Consider the following 13,188-nt stretch of genomic DNA (forward strand, 5'->3'; position numbering starts at 1 on the left):
CCCAAAGCATGTATATAATACAGGCCGGCTCCTCGCCTCACCGACCGGCTGCCGCACAGCTGGCCCGCCGGCTTCTACTTAAATTGCTAAACGCTCTAGTCGGCTAAGTACATGCCCTTCCAAAGTGGTTAAGTACTTGACCCAGCCGTAGTCCATAGAGCGGTTGTCCGGCTGGCAAGACGACAACTGAGGGAGGGCGGGAAAGGAAAAAGGGCAAGGAGCAAAAAGCAAGAAGAGGTAGAACTCGGCAAAAATATTTACATAACAAAGGCCCTTGGCCAACATTCAACAGAAGTTTGAAATACACCCCACGGGTGGAATTGTGTGAAGCTAACAAATTTTGTCGAGACTGATAAGCAGGTAAATACAAAGATAAAATGGCAGCCTAGGGAGCAGCAGAGGGATTCGGTGAAACGGTGGAGTCGGCGGTGCCGGTTGAGGGAGTGGCCGGCTGGTCAGTCTCCGCTTGGTCGCCTTCAGCTGCAGTCGGCCCGCTCGAGCGTGGCTCATTGCTGGAGGCACGGTCGAGCTGAGGCTGGCCGTCCACTTCAACCTCTGGCGCTTCCTCTTCACCTTCCTCGTCCTCCTCATCTTCTCCCTCGTCGCTGGAGTCGATCACTTCGGCCGAGTCCTCGCCATCCTCCGGGTTCAGCCCGAACCACTCTGGCGGCGCCTCGGCACCATTCTCAGCCAACTCTGGGACGAAGACATTGGTGTTGGTGTACTCGGCAATTGCTGCCGCCCGCTTAGTGAGATCACGCTCCACCGCCACTAGCTCTTCCTGGGCCTCCTGTCGAAACATGGTCAACTGGGCTAGATCTAGCCCAGGGTACCACGCCTTGATAAACTCCAAGGCCCGGCGTGCTCTAGCCTGGGCTGAGGAGCCCTTCCAACACTCAAGACGGCCGGCCGCCACTTCCGGCCAGTCGGCACTCCGTCTGGGAGTGCACGGAGCCGGCATGTCTGGCCACAGGGCGGAGATCGCCTGGGCACCTACGCGCTAAAGGTGCCGCAACATCCGATGAGCCGGCCGAAGGCGGGCCTAGATGCTGAGGAGCTGCTCACTAAGGGACCGGGGTGCGTCGGCGGCAATCTGCGCTCCTTCCGCCCTCTGCTCCTCGCGATAGGCCTCAATGGCCTGGTTAGCGGCGCCGGAGTGGCCAAGGAAGAAGTCTGCCCAATCAGAAAGCAAAAGAGCCAAAGTTAGAAGACAAGAAGCCGGTTCGGTCAAGCAACTGGCAGCTCGAAGAATGAAAAAGGAGGGAAGCTTACCATCAACCATGTCTTCGATCTTGACGAAGCCGGCAGTCAACATGGCCTCCTTATCAGTCCAACCAGAGCACTCGGTCTCGAACTCAGCAAGGAGACTGGACTCCTTCACCTCCGACTCTTTTTGAGCCGTCTTGAGCAGCTCTGCCTGCTCCGCCAGTTGCGTGGCCAGCCGGTCACGCTCTTCGGCCAGCTTGCTGCACTCCACCTCCTTGGCGCGCAAGACGACGTCGGCTTCTCCAAGCTGCTGCTACAGGGCAGCGTTGGCCTCTACAAGAAGGGAGAAAGAAAAAGGCGTCAGCAATCAACGAAGAAGAAGAACAGTTGTCGGGAGATCCGGCCCGACTGCTCAGCAATCGGCCTGAATCTCGGGGACTACAGCCCGCGGGTGCGCCAGCGCACCCCCGTAAAGAAAGTAAACAAGGACTTACTCCGGCTCTCCAACAAGTCGACGGCCCGTCGGTCCAGCTCTCAGACGTTAGAGTTTAAGGCGACTGCGAAGAGGTTGCGATAGTCCTATGAAGAAGATAGCAGATAAAGTCAGTACTCAGAGCTCGCCAAATAAAGCTCCGAGCTGCATACTCAGCAGCTGGCCCGAAGCTCGGGGACTACACCCAGTGGGTGCGCTGGCGCGCCCCCACAGAGAGGTACAAGAAATACAAGAGTCAAAGATGAATAAGCATACTCGGATGGCCGCTCGCGACTGTAGGAACGCCTGGTTGCACCACTTCACGGTGTCGGCTTCAGCTCAAAGTTTGCCATGGACGTCCAGGATCGCTTGGTTCAAAGGACCCGTCCCGCCTCCTCGCACCCAGTCAGCGAGTGCGGTGCTAGTTGCCTCGGCGTCCGGAATCAAGGAGCTTGCGGCAATGACTTCCAGCGGGCGCGGTGCCGAAGCCGCCTAAGGGAATCCTGGATTTGGGGGTCTCCGGACAGCCGGACTATATCCTTTCGCCGGACTGTTGGACTATGAAGATACAAGATTGAAGACTTCATCCCGTGTCCGGATGGGACTCTCCTTGGCGTGGAAGGCAAACTATGCAATACGGATATGTAAATCTCCTCCCTTGTAACCGACCTTGTGTAACCCTAGCCCCCTCCGGTGTCTATATAAACCGGAGGGTTTAGTCCGTAGGACAGCAGACAATCATACCATAGGCTAGCTTCTAGGGTTTAGCCTCTACGATCTCGTGGTAGATCAACTCTTGTAATACTCATATCATCAAGAACAATCAAGCAGGACGTAGGGTATTACCTCCATCAAGAGGGCCCGAACCTGGGTAAACATCGTGTCCCCTGCCTACTTTTACCATCCGCCTTAGATGCACAGTTCGGGACCCCCTACCCGAGATCCGCCGGTTTTGACACCGACTCAGGGAGTCCTGGATTAGGGGGTGTCCGGATAGCCGTACTATACCTTCGGCCAGACTTCTGGACTACGAAGATACAAGATTCAAGACTTTGTCCCGTGTCCGGAAGGGACTTTCCTTGGCGTGGAAGGCAAGCTTGGCGATACGGATATGTAGATCTCCTACCATTGTAACCGACTCTGTGTAACCCTAGCCCTCTCCGGTGTCTATATAAACCGGAGGGTTTTAGTCCACAGGACGAACAACAATCATACCATAGGCTAGCTTCTAGGGTTTAGCCTCCTTGATCTCATGGTAGATCTACTCTTGTACTACCCATATCATCAATATTAATCAAGCAGGAGTAGGGTTTTACCTCCAACGAGAGGGCCCGAACCTGGGAAAAAACATTGTGTCCCTTGTCTCCTGTTACCATCCGCCTAGACGCACAGTTCGGGACCCCCTACTCGACATCCGCCGGTTTTGACACCGACATTTGTGCTTTCATTGAGAGTTCCTCTGTGTCGTCACTTTTAGGCCAGATGGATCCTCCGGTCATCAACGACGATGCGATCCAGGGTGAGACTTTTATCCCTGGACAGATCTTCGTATTTGGCGGCTTTGCACTGCGGGCCAATTCGCTTGGCCATCTGGAGCAGATCGAAAGCTTCGCCCCTGGCCATCAGGTAAGATTTGGAAGTTTGAGCTACATGGCCGACCTCCGCGGAGACTTGATCTTCAACGGATTCGAGCCGCAGCCCAGCGCGCCGCACTGTCATGATGGGCATGATCTAGCTCTGCCGAACAGTGCCCTGGAGGCCGCACCCGCATCAGCTCCGACCCTTAATTCGGAGCCAACTGCGCCAATGGAGGATGGGTGGTTGGACACCACCTCGGGGGCTGCAATCTCTATGGCGATCGAGCCGAACACGAGCCCTATTCTCTATGAAGCCTGTGACTCCAAGGAGTCGGACTCCTCTCCAGACTCCGAGCCCTCCGCGCCCCTACCGATCGAACCCGATTGGGCGCCGATCATGGAGTTCACCGCCGCGGACATCTTTCTGCACTCGCCCTTCGGCGATATTCTGAATTCACTAAAGTCTCTCTCTTTATCAGGAGAGCCCTGTCCGGACTATGGTTAACAAGGTTAGGATGCGGATGATGAAGAAATTCAAAGCCCACCCACCACCCACTTCGTAGCCACTGTCGTTGATTTAGCCGACATGCTCGACTTCGACTCCGAAGACATCGACGGTATGGACACCGATGCAGGAGACAATCAAGAACCAGCGCCTATAGGGCACTGGAAAGCCACCTCGTCGTATGATATATACATGGTGGACACCCCAAAAGAAGGCAATGGCGATGGAACAACGGAGGATGACCCCTCCAAGAAGCAGCCTAAGCGCCGGCGTCAGCGGCGCCGCTCTAAATCTCGCCAAAGCAAAAACGGTGATTCTGGCACGGGAGATAATAACACTCCGGACAGTGCCGAAGACAACCACCTCCAGCAAGATTCAGCACATGAGGATGGAGAAGCCAGTCCTCAAAATAGAGCGGCAGACAGAGAGGTTGAGGACGATAATTATATTCCTCCCTCCGAAAACGAGGAAAGCCTCGACGACGACGAATTTGTCATGCCGGAGGATCCCGTCGAACAAGAGCATTTCAAACACAGGCTTATGTCCACGGCGAGCAGGCTCAAGAAAAAACAGCAACAGCTTAGAGCTGATCAGGATTTGCTAGCCGACAGATGGACTGAAGTCCTTGCGGCCGAAGAGTATGAACTTGAACGCCCCTCCAAGAGCTACCCAAATCGCAGGTTGGTACCCCGATTAGAGGAGGAAGCACCTAAACCTACATCACCAGCGCATGATGCGGCCGACCGGCCACCCCGTGGCCGCAATAGAGAGGCCTCTCGGCCCTCCACTCAAGCCGCACCCCGGCGCCACTCAAAAAATACCAAGCCACGAGAAAATGCGCCAGACCTGCAAGATATATTGGAGGACAAGGCAAGGAAAACAAGATCGATCTACGGATCACGTGGGCGCCCCACGGCACGAGACGGTAATCATCACTCCGGATACAGTAAATCCAGTCGGGTCGAACACAGTAGACAAAGCTCATTCAAGTTGCGTCGTGATATAGCCCAATACAGAGGCGCCGCACACCCACTATGCTTCACAGATGAAGTAATGGATCATCAAATTCCCGAGGGTTTCAAACCCGTGAACATCGAATCATACGATGGCACAACAGATCCTACGGTATGGATCGAGGACTATCTGCTTCATATCCACATGGCCCGCGGTGATGACCTACACACCATCAAATACCTCCCACTCAAGCTTAAAGGACCATCTCGGTATTGGCTTAATAGCTTGCCAGCAGAATCAATTGGTTGTTGGGAGGACCTGGAAGCCACATTCCTCGACAATTTCCAGGGCACTTATGTGCGACCACCAGACGCCGATGACCTAAGCCACATAATTCAGCAGCCAGAGGAATCGGCCAAACAATTCTGGACACGGTTCCTAACCAAGAAAAATCAAATCGTCGACTGTCTAGACGTAGAGGCCCTAGTAGCCCTCAAGCATAACATCCGCGACGAGTGGCTTGCACGGCACCTAGGATAAGAAAAGCCGAAATCAATGGCAGCCCTCATCACACTTACGACCCGCTTTTGCGCGGGAGAAGACAGCTGGCTAGCTCGCAGCAATAACATGACTAAGAGCCTTGGTAATTCGGATACCAAGGACAACAGTGGAAAGTCGTGTCGCAACAAGCTAAAGCGCCGCATTAACGGCGAAAATACTGAGGATACGACAGTTAATGCCGGAATCAGAGGCTCTAAACCCGGTCAGTGGAAAAAGCCATTCAAAAGAAATACTCCGGGCCCGTCCAGTTTGGACCGAATACTCGACCGCTCATGCCAGATACATGGCACCCCCAAAAAACCAGCCAATCACAACAACAGGGATTGTTGGGTGTTCAAGCAGGCAGGCAAGTAAAATGTCGAAAGCTGAGACAAGGGGCTGCATAGCGATGACGAGGAAGAGCCCCGGCCGCCGAACAATAGTGGACAGAAGGGATTCCACCCACAAGTGCGGACAGTGAACATGATATACGCAACCCACATCCCCAAGAGGGAGCAGAAGCGTGCGCTAAGGGACGTATACGCGATGGAGCCAGTCGCCCCAAAGTTCAACCCATGGTCTTCCTGCCCGATCACTTTTGATCAAAGGGACCACCCCAATAGCATCCGTCATGGCGGATTCGCCGCATTGGTTGTAGACCCAATTATTAACGGATTTCACCTCACTAGAGTCCTTATGGACGGTGGCAGCAGCCTGAACCTGCTTTACCAGGATGCAGTGCGGAAAATGGGCATCGATCCCTCGAGGATTAAACCCACTAAAATGACCTTTAAAGGCGTCATACCAGGTGTAGAGGACAACTGTACAGGCTCAGTTACACTTGAAGTGGTCTTCGGATCTCCAGATAATTTCCGAAGCGAGGAGTTAATCTTCGACATAGTCCAGTTCTGTAGTGGCTATCACGCACTACTCGGGCGAACCGCATTTGCCAAGTTCAATGCGGTTCCGCACTACGCATACCTTAAGCTCAAGATGCCAGGCCCTCGAGGAGTCATTACGGTGAATGGAAACACCGAACGCTCTCTCCGAACGGAGGAGCATACGGCGGCTCTCGCAGCGGAAGTACAAAGCAACCTCTCAAGGAAAGTCTCTAGTCCGTCCATTAAACGTCTGGACACCGTCAAGCGCGTCCGGAGTAACCTACAACAAGACCACCTGGCACGTTCCGAGCAAGTGTAGCAATGCGGCCCCAACCCCAGCCCTTGCGAACTTGCGAAACCAGTGTTGCGCGTACATAACTACGCTCTAGAAATACCATGGGCACAGGCGGAGGGGCACCATCACGGCACTCCCGAAACGCGGCTTAAACCGCACTAGGGGCTGCCAATTTCTTAATTTTCTCTTATTCTTCGGAAGGCTTGTCCGGCAGTACAATTGCCGCACAAACGATACAACCAGGGAAGCAGAAAGCTACGCCGCACTATGGAACTCTAAGGTGGTCTCTATAACGAGCAGTATACCTATTTCACATACCATTCCACAGCTCGCCCCTGGAAAGGACATGTTAAATAGTCCCATCTTTTGCTTATTGCACTATTTGTATCGTTCTACTTTGAGCGCAGCTTTTTTAAATAAACAATGCATAGCTTCCGTCTATTATTGCATTACTCTTTTTTACAAATATATGTTCATTAATGACATGTTGCACCCGTACACTTTGGTACGGCCAATACGCCAGGGGCTTAAGTACCCCACAATACGATGTGAGAAGTCCGAACACTTTCACAAGTGCGGCACCCCGAACTTATAGCATTATATACATCGGCTCCGAATCATGTCTTGGGTCAATAGTTGGGTTTGCCCGGCTCCTATGTTTTGGTACCTTACGTTCCGTTATATCGGCTAAGGTACCACTAGGAGAACTACTGCGATTGTGCCCCAGTTGAGCTGGGCTAAGCACCTCAGTAGAGAAAGCTAAAACTGACCGTCATGATGAGGCGAGAGTTGGTCGCTGTTCGAGAGGTTTTCGAGTCCCTAAAGACTTATGCCGCTTAGAGCGAGGAGTCGGCTTTGTCCGGCCTAGGTGTGGATAGCGCCCCGAACTCGGTCTTCCGAACAGTAGGGGCTTCGCCGAAATTTAAAATTATAGAATTCTATGGCTAAGTGAGAGTGTTCAAGCATTATAGTCCGATTGCCTTGTTCGTTGTGTTGAGCGCCTCCCTCGACGGACCCAAGAATGGGAAAAGGAGCGCTCATGTTTATCCCGAACACCCCAGCACTCGTGCCATGGGGGCAGAAGCCGACGACTCGCCATCTCTCAAATTTGATAAATGGCCGCACAGAAGGTAATATTTTAAATTCAAAAGCGTTGCTTAGCGCATATGAACAAGTTTTCAGCGTACAGGATCACAAATGCGAGTTTACTCAAAAATTACATCTTTGGAGCATTCATCCACTATAAGGCGGGCACCCTTAAGGACGCCCTCATAATATGCTTCCGGGACGCGATGCTCCTTGCCCGATGGCGGCCCGTCCTTCACCAGCTTCTCCGCATCCATCTTGCCCCAGTGCACCTTAGCATGGGCAAGCACCCTATGGGCACCTTCGATGCAGACGGAGTGCTTGATTACTTCAAGCCGTGGACAGGTATCCACCAGTCGCCTCACCAGCCCGAAGTAGCTCCCAGGCAGAGCCTCTCCAGGCCAAAGCCGAACGATGAGGCCCTTTATGGCCTGTTCGGCCACCTTGTGGAGCTCGACCATTTGCTTTAGCTGGTCGCTCAAAGGCACCAGGTGTCCGGCCTCAGCATACTGAGACCAGAACACCTTCTCCGTCGACCTCCCCTCCTCGGATCGGTAGTAGGCGGCAGCATCGGACGCACCGCGGGGCAAATCTGCGAATGCTCCTGGAGAGCTCCGGACTCGGGTAAGTAACAAGTAATTCACTTTCACGTGCTTGCTTTGCATAATGAATGCCTTACCCGCCGCTATCTTCTTCATTGCTTCAATTTCTTGTAGGGCTTTCTGGGCTTCGTCCTTGGCAGACTTCGCGCTTTTGAGGGCTGCTACAAGCTCGGACGCTTGCGTCTTAGAGTCAAGCTCCAAACTCTCATGTTTTTTCACGAGTGCCTGGAGCTCTTTATGCACCTCCTCCACCCGCGCCTCCTGCTTCCCTCTCTCTATGCGCTCTGCGGCCGCTCTGTTTTCGGCCTCGGACAGCGCTTTCTTAAGGGTTGCCGCCTTGGTCGTCGCCCCTATAATAGCACGTTGATCCTGTCATTTTTTGCAACCACATCTTCTCTGTATACTTGCGCAAGGTATTACTTACCTTCCTTCTCCTTGAGTTGCCTCTTGGCATGGCCGAGCTTGTTCTCGGACCGCGCGAGGTTTTGCTTCGGCGTATCCACCTCTGCAGTTAGTGCGGCGGAGACCAGCAGCGAAGCCTGCATACGCATATTGACTTGATTATGTTAGACTCCTGCGAATGTTATTAGATCCTCTATTCGGCTTTTCTTTTCGAACGCCGAATAGAGCATCAGGGGCTACTGTCTATGTGGTAATATTTTTACATATTCTTCACTTACATCAAAGTCTGTTAGAAGGCTGGCACATGCTTCAGTCAGTCCGCTCTTGGCGGACTGAACCTTTTGGATCACCACACTCATAATAGTTTGGTGCTCCTCGTCGATGGAGGCGCCGTTAAGCACCTCCAGCAAATTGTCCGATGCCTCCGGTTGGACGGAGGTCGCCGGCTCGGTAGGCTTGCTCCTCTTGGAAGGAGGCTTCCTACCGGAGTCTGGAACGTTGAAGGTTTCGGCGCGGTGTCCGGCTCAAAGCCGGACTTGGAGCCCTTGGGGGTTCTATCCCCTTTATGCCTGGATTCCGGGAGGTCGCCTTGCGGCACCTCCAGGACCACCTCCTCCTGGCTTGGAACCTGTTGGGACACCACCTTGGCATCATCCGTAGGGTGGGGGAGGTAGCCGTCGGAAGCGAATTGACATCCGACGAATCCAGGGAACCGCTCGACGACACGTCGAGCCGGTCTTTGGGTGGACTGCATAAACATGTTCGACGTAAGGAAAAGCTGTGCAATGGAGGAATACAATGAATCACTCTGGTATCCGGATACTTATGATTTCGCCAGGGTCTTGGCCCTGAGTGGCCACTCCTCTTTGCCGTCGTCGGCGTTGGTGGAGTAGTCCGGATGAAGGGTTTTCCCCTTCTTGGACCCTTCGGCCTCCCCAGTTGGGGCGGTCTTCCTTTTCTTCCCTTCCCCTGCTGGAGGGGGAGAGGTCTCTTCTTCCTCCTCCTCGTCTTCATGGGAGGAGTGTGTCTTGGAGTCATCGGATGATGAAACCGACACCTCCAGGCGCCGGGCACTCTTTCGAGTCCCCGTGGTCTTCTTCTTGGACTTCTTCTCCGGCACCACATAGGGTGCCGGAACCAGCAGCTTCGCCAAGCGAGCGTCCGCTGGGCCTTCGGGCAAAGGAGCCGGACAGTTGATCTGTCCGGATGTCTCCTGCCAATCCTGTCAAAGGTAAGGGAGCTTAGATCCCGCATGGAGTCAAACTATGAAAAACTAATACCCTGTAAAAGGTAAAAATAGCTTACCGCACTAGCATGACGCTGCGTGCTGAATCCGCGATCCTCGGTAGCAGATGCGGGGGCCTCGGCGCCCTTGAAAAGCACCTTCCAGGCATCTTCGTACATCGTGTCGAAGAGCCTGCTCAGAGTTCGGTGCTGCGCCTGGTCGAACTCCCACAGGTTGAAAGCCCGTTGTTGACACGGGAGGATCCGGCAGATGAGCATAACCTGGACTACATTTACAAGTTTGAGCTTCTTGTCCACCAAGGTTTGGACGCATGTTTGGAGTCCGGTCAGCTCTCCTTTTTTACCCCACGACAGGCCCGTCTCTTTCTAGGAGATGAGCCTCGTAGGGGGTCCGGATCGGAACTCGGGGGCTGCGACCCATTCAAGGTCGCGCGGCTTGGTGATGTAAAACCACCCCGATTGCCACCCCTTTAGGGTCTCCACGAAGGAGCCCTCGAGCCATAGGATGTTGGGCATCTTGCCCACCATGGCGCCTCCGCACTCCGCCTGGGTGCCGCGCACCACCTTCGGCTTGACATTGAAAGTCTTGAGCCATAGGCCGAAATGGGGGCAGATCCAGAGGAAAGCCTCGCACACGACGATAAACGCCGAGATGTTGAGGACGAAGTTCGGGGCCAGATCATGGAAATCCAGGCCATAGTAGAACATGAGGCCCTAGACAAATGGGTGGATAGGGAAACCCGGTCCGCGGAGGAAATGGGGGAGGAACACCACCCTCTCATGGGGCCCCGGGGTGGGGATGAGCTGCCCCTCTTCGGGAAGCCGGTGGGCAATGTCATTAGACAAGTATCTGGCCTTCCTCAGTTTTTTGATATGTCCCTCCGTGATGGAGGAGACCATCCACTTGCCTCCCGCTCCGGACATGGATGGAGAAGGTTGAGGTGGGGTGTGCGGACTTGGGCGCTGGAGCTCGAGTGCGCAGAAATGGATAGGCAAAGGAGGAAGAAGGCGTGGATGAAAAGGTGGATCCTTATCCCCTTATATGGGCGGACGCGACTATGCGTCCCCACCAGCCTGGTAAAACTCGCTTATCTCCCAAGCGCCATAATCAATGGCGTGGTTGGGTTACCCACGCCCGTATTGATGAGAATCCCAGAATAAGGGGACACGATCTCTGCTTTGACAAGACGTGCGAAGGAAACCACCTCGCTAAACGCACTGAGGTGGGATAGTAAAATGATTCAAATAAAGACTTGGCCATGGTGTGATGTCACGCTATGGAATACGTCAGCAGATTAGATTTGTGTAAATATTATTCTCTCTATGGCAATATGTGGAAACTTATTTTGCAGAGCCGGACACTACCTTTGTGTTCAAAATCTTCTATGAAGTACTTGGAGGAGGAACCCGCCTTGCAATGCCGAAGACAATCTGCGCGCCGGACTCGTCATCATTGAAGCCTGGTTCAGGGGCTACTGAGGTAGTCCTGGATTAGGGGGTGTCCGGATAGCCGGACTATACCTTCGGCCAGACTCCTGGACTATGAAGATACAAGATTGAAGACTTTGTCCCGTGTCCGGAAGGGACTTTCCTTGGCGTGGAAGGCAAGCTTGGCGATACGGATATGTAGATCTCCTACCATTGTAACCGACTCTGTGTAACCCTAGCCCTCTCCGGTGTCTATATAAACCGGAGGGTTTTAGTCCGTAGGACAAACAACAATCATACCATAGGCTAGCTTCTAGGGTTTAGCCTCCTTGATCTCGTGGTAGATCTACTCTTGTACTACCCATATCATCAATATTGATCAAGCAGGAGTAGGGTTTTACCTCCATCGAGAGGGCCCGAACCTGGGTAAAAACATCGTGTCCCTTGTCTCCTATTACCATCCGCCTAGACGCACAGTTCGGGACCCCCTACCGGAGATCCGCCGGTTTTGACACCGACACCGACATTGGTGCTTTCATTGAGAGTTCCACTGTGTCATCACCATAAGGCTTGATGGCTCCTTCGATCATCGATAGCGATGCGGCCCAGGGTGAGGTTTTCCTCCCCGGACAGATCTTTGTATTCGGCGGCTTCGCACTGCGGGCCAATTCGCTTGGCCATCTGGAGCAGATCGAGAGCTACGCCCCTGGCCATCAGGTCGGGTTCGGAAACTTAAACTACCCCGCCGACATCCGCGGAAACTTGATCTTCAACGGTTTCGAGCCCATGTCAGGTGCGCTGCACAGTCACGACGAGCATGACGTAACTCTGCCGTCAGACAATATTCGGGAGATCATATCTGCAACTACTCCGGCCGTCAATCCAGAGGAAATCACGCCATCCGAGAGCGGAGGGATAGACCCCGCCATGGAGGCCGCACTCTCAGTGGTGATAGAGCTGGATACTGACTTCACCCCTTATGAGAGCCGTGTTGCCAAACCTCTAGATTCACCTCCGGCCACGGACTCCGAGCCGCTTACATCCGTGCCCATCGAATCCGACTAGGCGCCGATCATGGAGTTCACCTCCGCGGATATCTTTCAGCACTCACCCTTCGGCGATGTGCTAAATTCATTGAGGTCCCTCTCCATGTCAGGAGAACCTTGGCCGAACTATGTCCGGCTAGAATGGGATGCGGACGACGAAGATATTCGCTGCCCACCCACCACCCACTTAGTAGCCACTGTCGACGATTTAACCGACATGCTCGACTTCGACTCCGAAGACATCGACGGTATGGAAGACGATGCAGGAGATGAGCAGGAACCACCGCCCATAGGGCGCTGGACCGCCACATCATCATACGACATATATATGGTGGATACCCCTAAAGAAGGCAATGGCGACGAGACAACGGAGGATGACCCCTCCAAGAAGCAACCCAAGCGCCGACATCAGCGGTGCTGCTCTAAGTCCCGCCACAACAAAAGTTGTGATACCGGCACAGGATATAATAACACTCTGGATAGTGCCGAAGACAACCACAATCCCCTCCAGCACGATGTAGAGCCGGAGGATGAACAAGCCAGCCCTCCAGAGCAAGCAGCAGATGGAGAACCGGAGGAGGAAAATTACATGCCTCTCTCCGAAAACGAGGCGAGCCTCGGCGACGAAGAATTTATCATGCCTGAGGACCCCGTTGAACAGGAGCGCTTCAAGCGCCGGCTTATGGCCACATCAAATAGCCTGAAGAAAAAGCAACAATAGCTTCAAGCTGATCAAGACTTGCTAGCAGACAGATGGACCGAAGTCCTTGCAGCCGAGGAATATGAACTCGAGCGCCCCTCCAAGAGTTACTCAAAACACAGGTTGCTACCTCACCTCGAGGAGGAAGCATTGAAACCTCATTCACCATTGTACAATGCGGCTGACCGGCCACTGCGTGGCCGAGCCAGAGAGGCGTTTCAGCCTGAAGTTCAGCTTGCACCCCGCCGC

The sequence above is a fragment of the Triticum urartu genome, chromosome 1A, assembly GCF_056163025.1.
Source record: "Triticum urartu cultivar PI428250 chromosome 1A, HENAU_Tu73, whole genome shotgun sequence".
Lineage (NCBI taxonomy): Eukaryota > Viridiplantae > Streptophyta > Magnoliopsida > Poales > Poaceae > Triticum > Triticum urartu.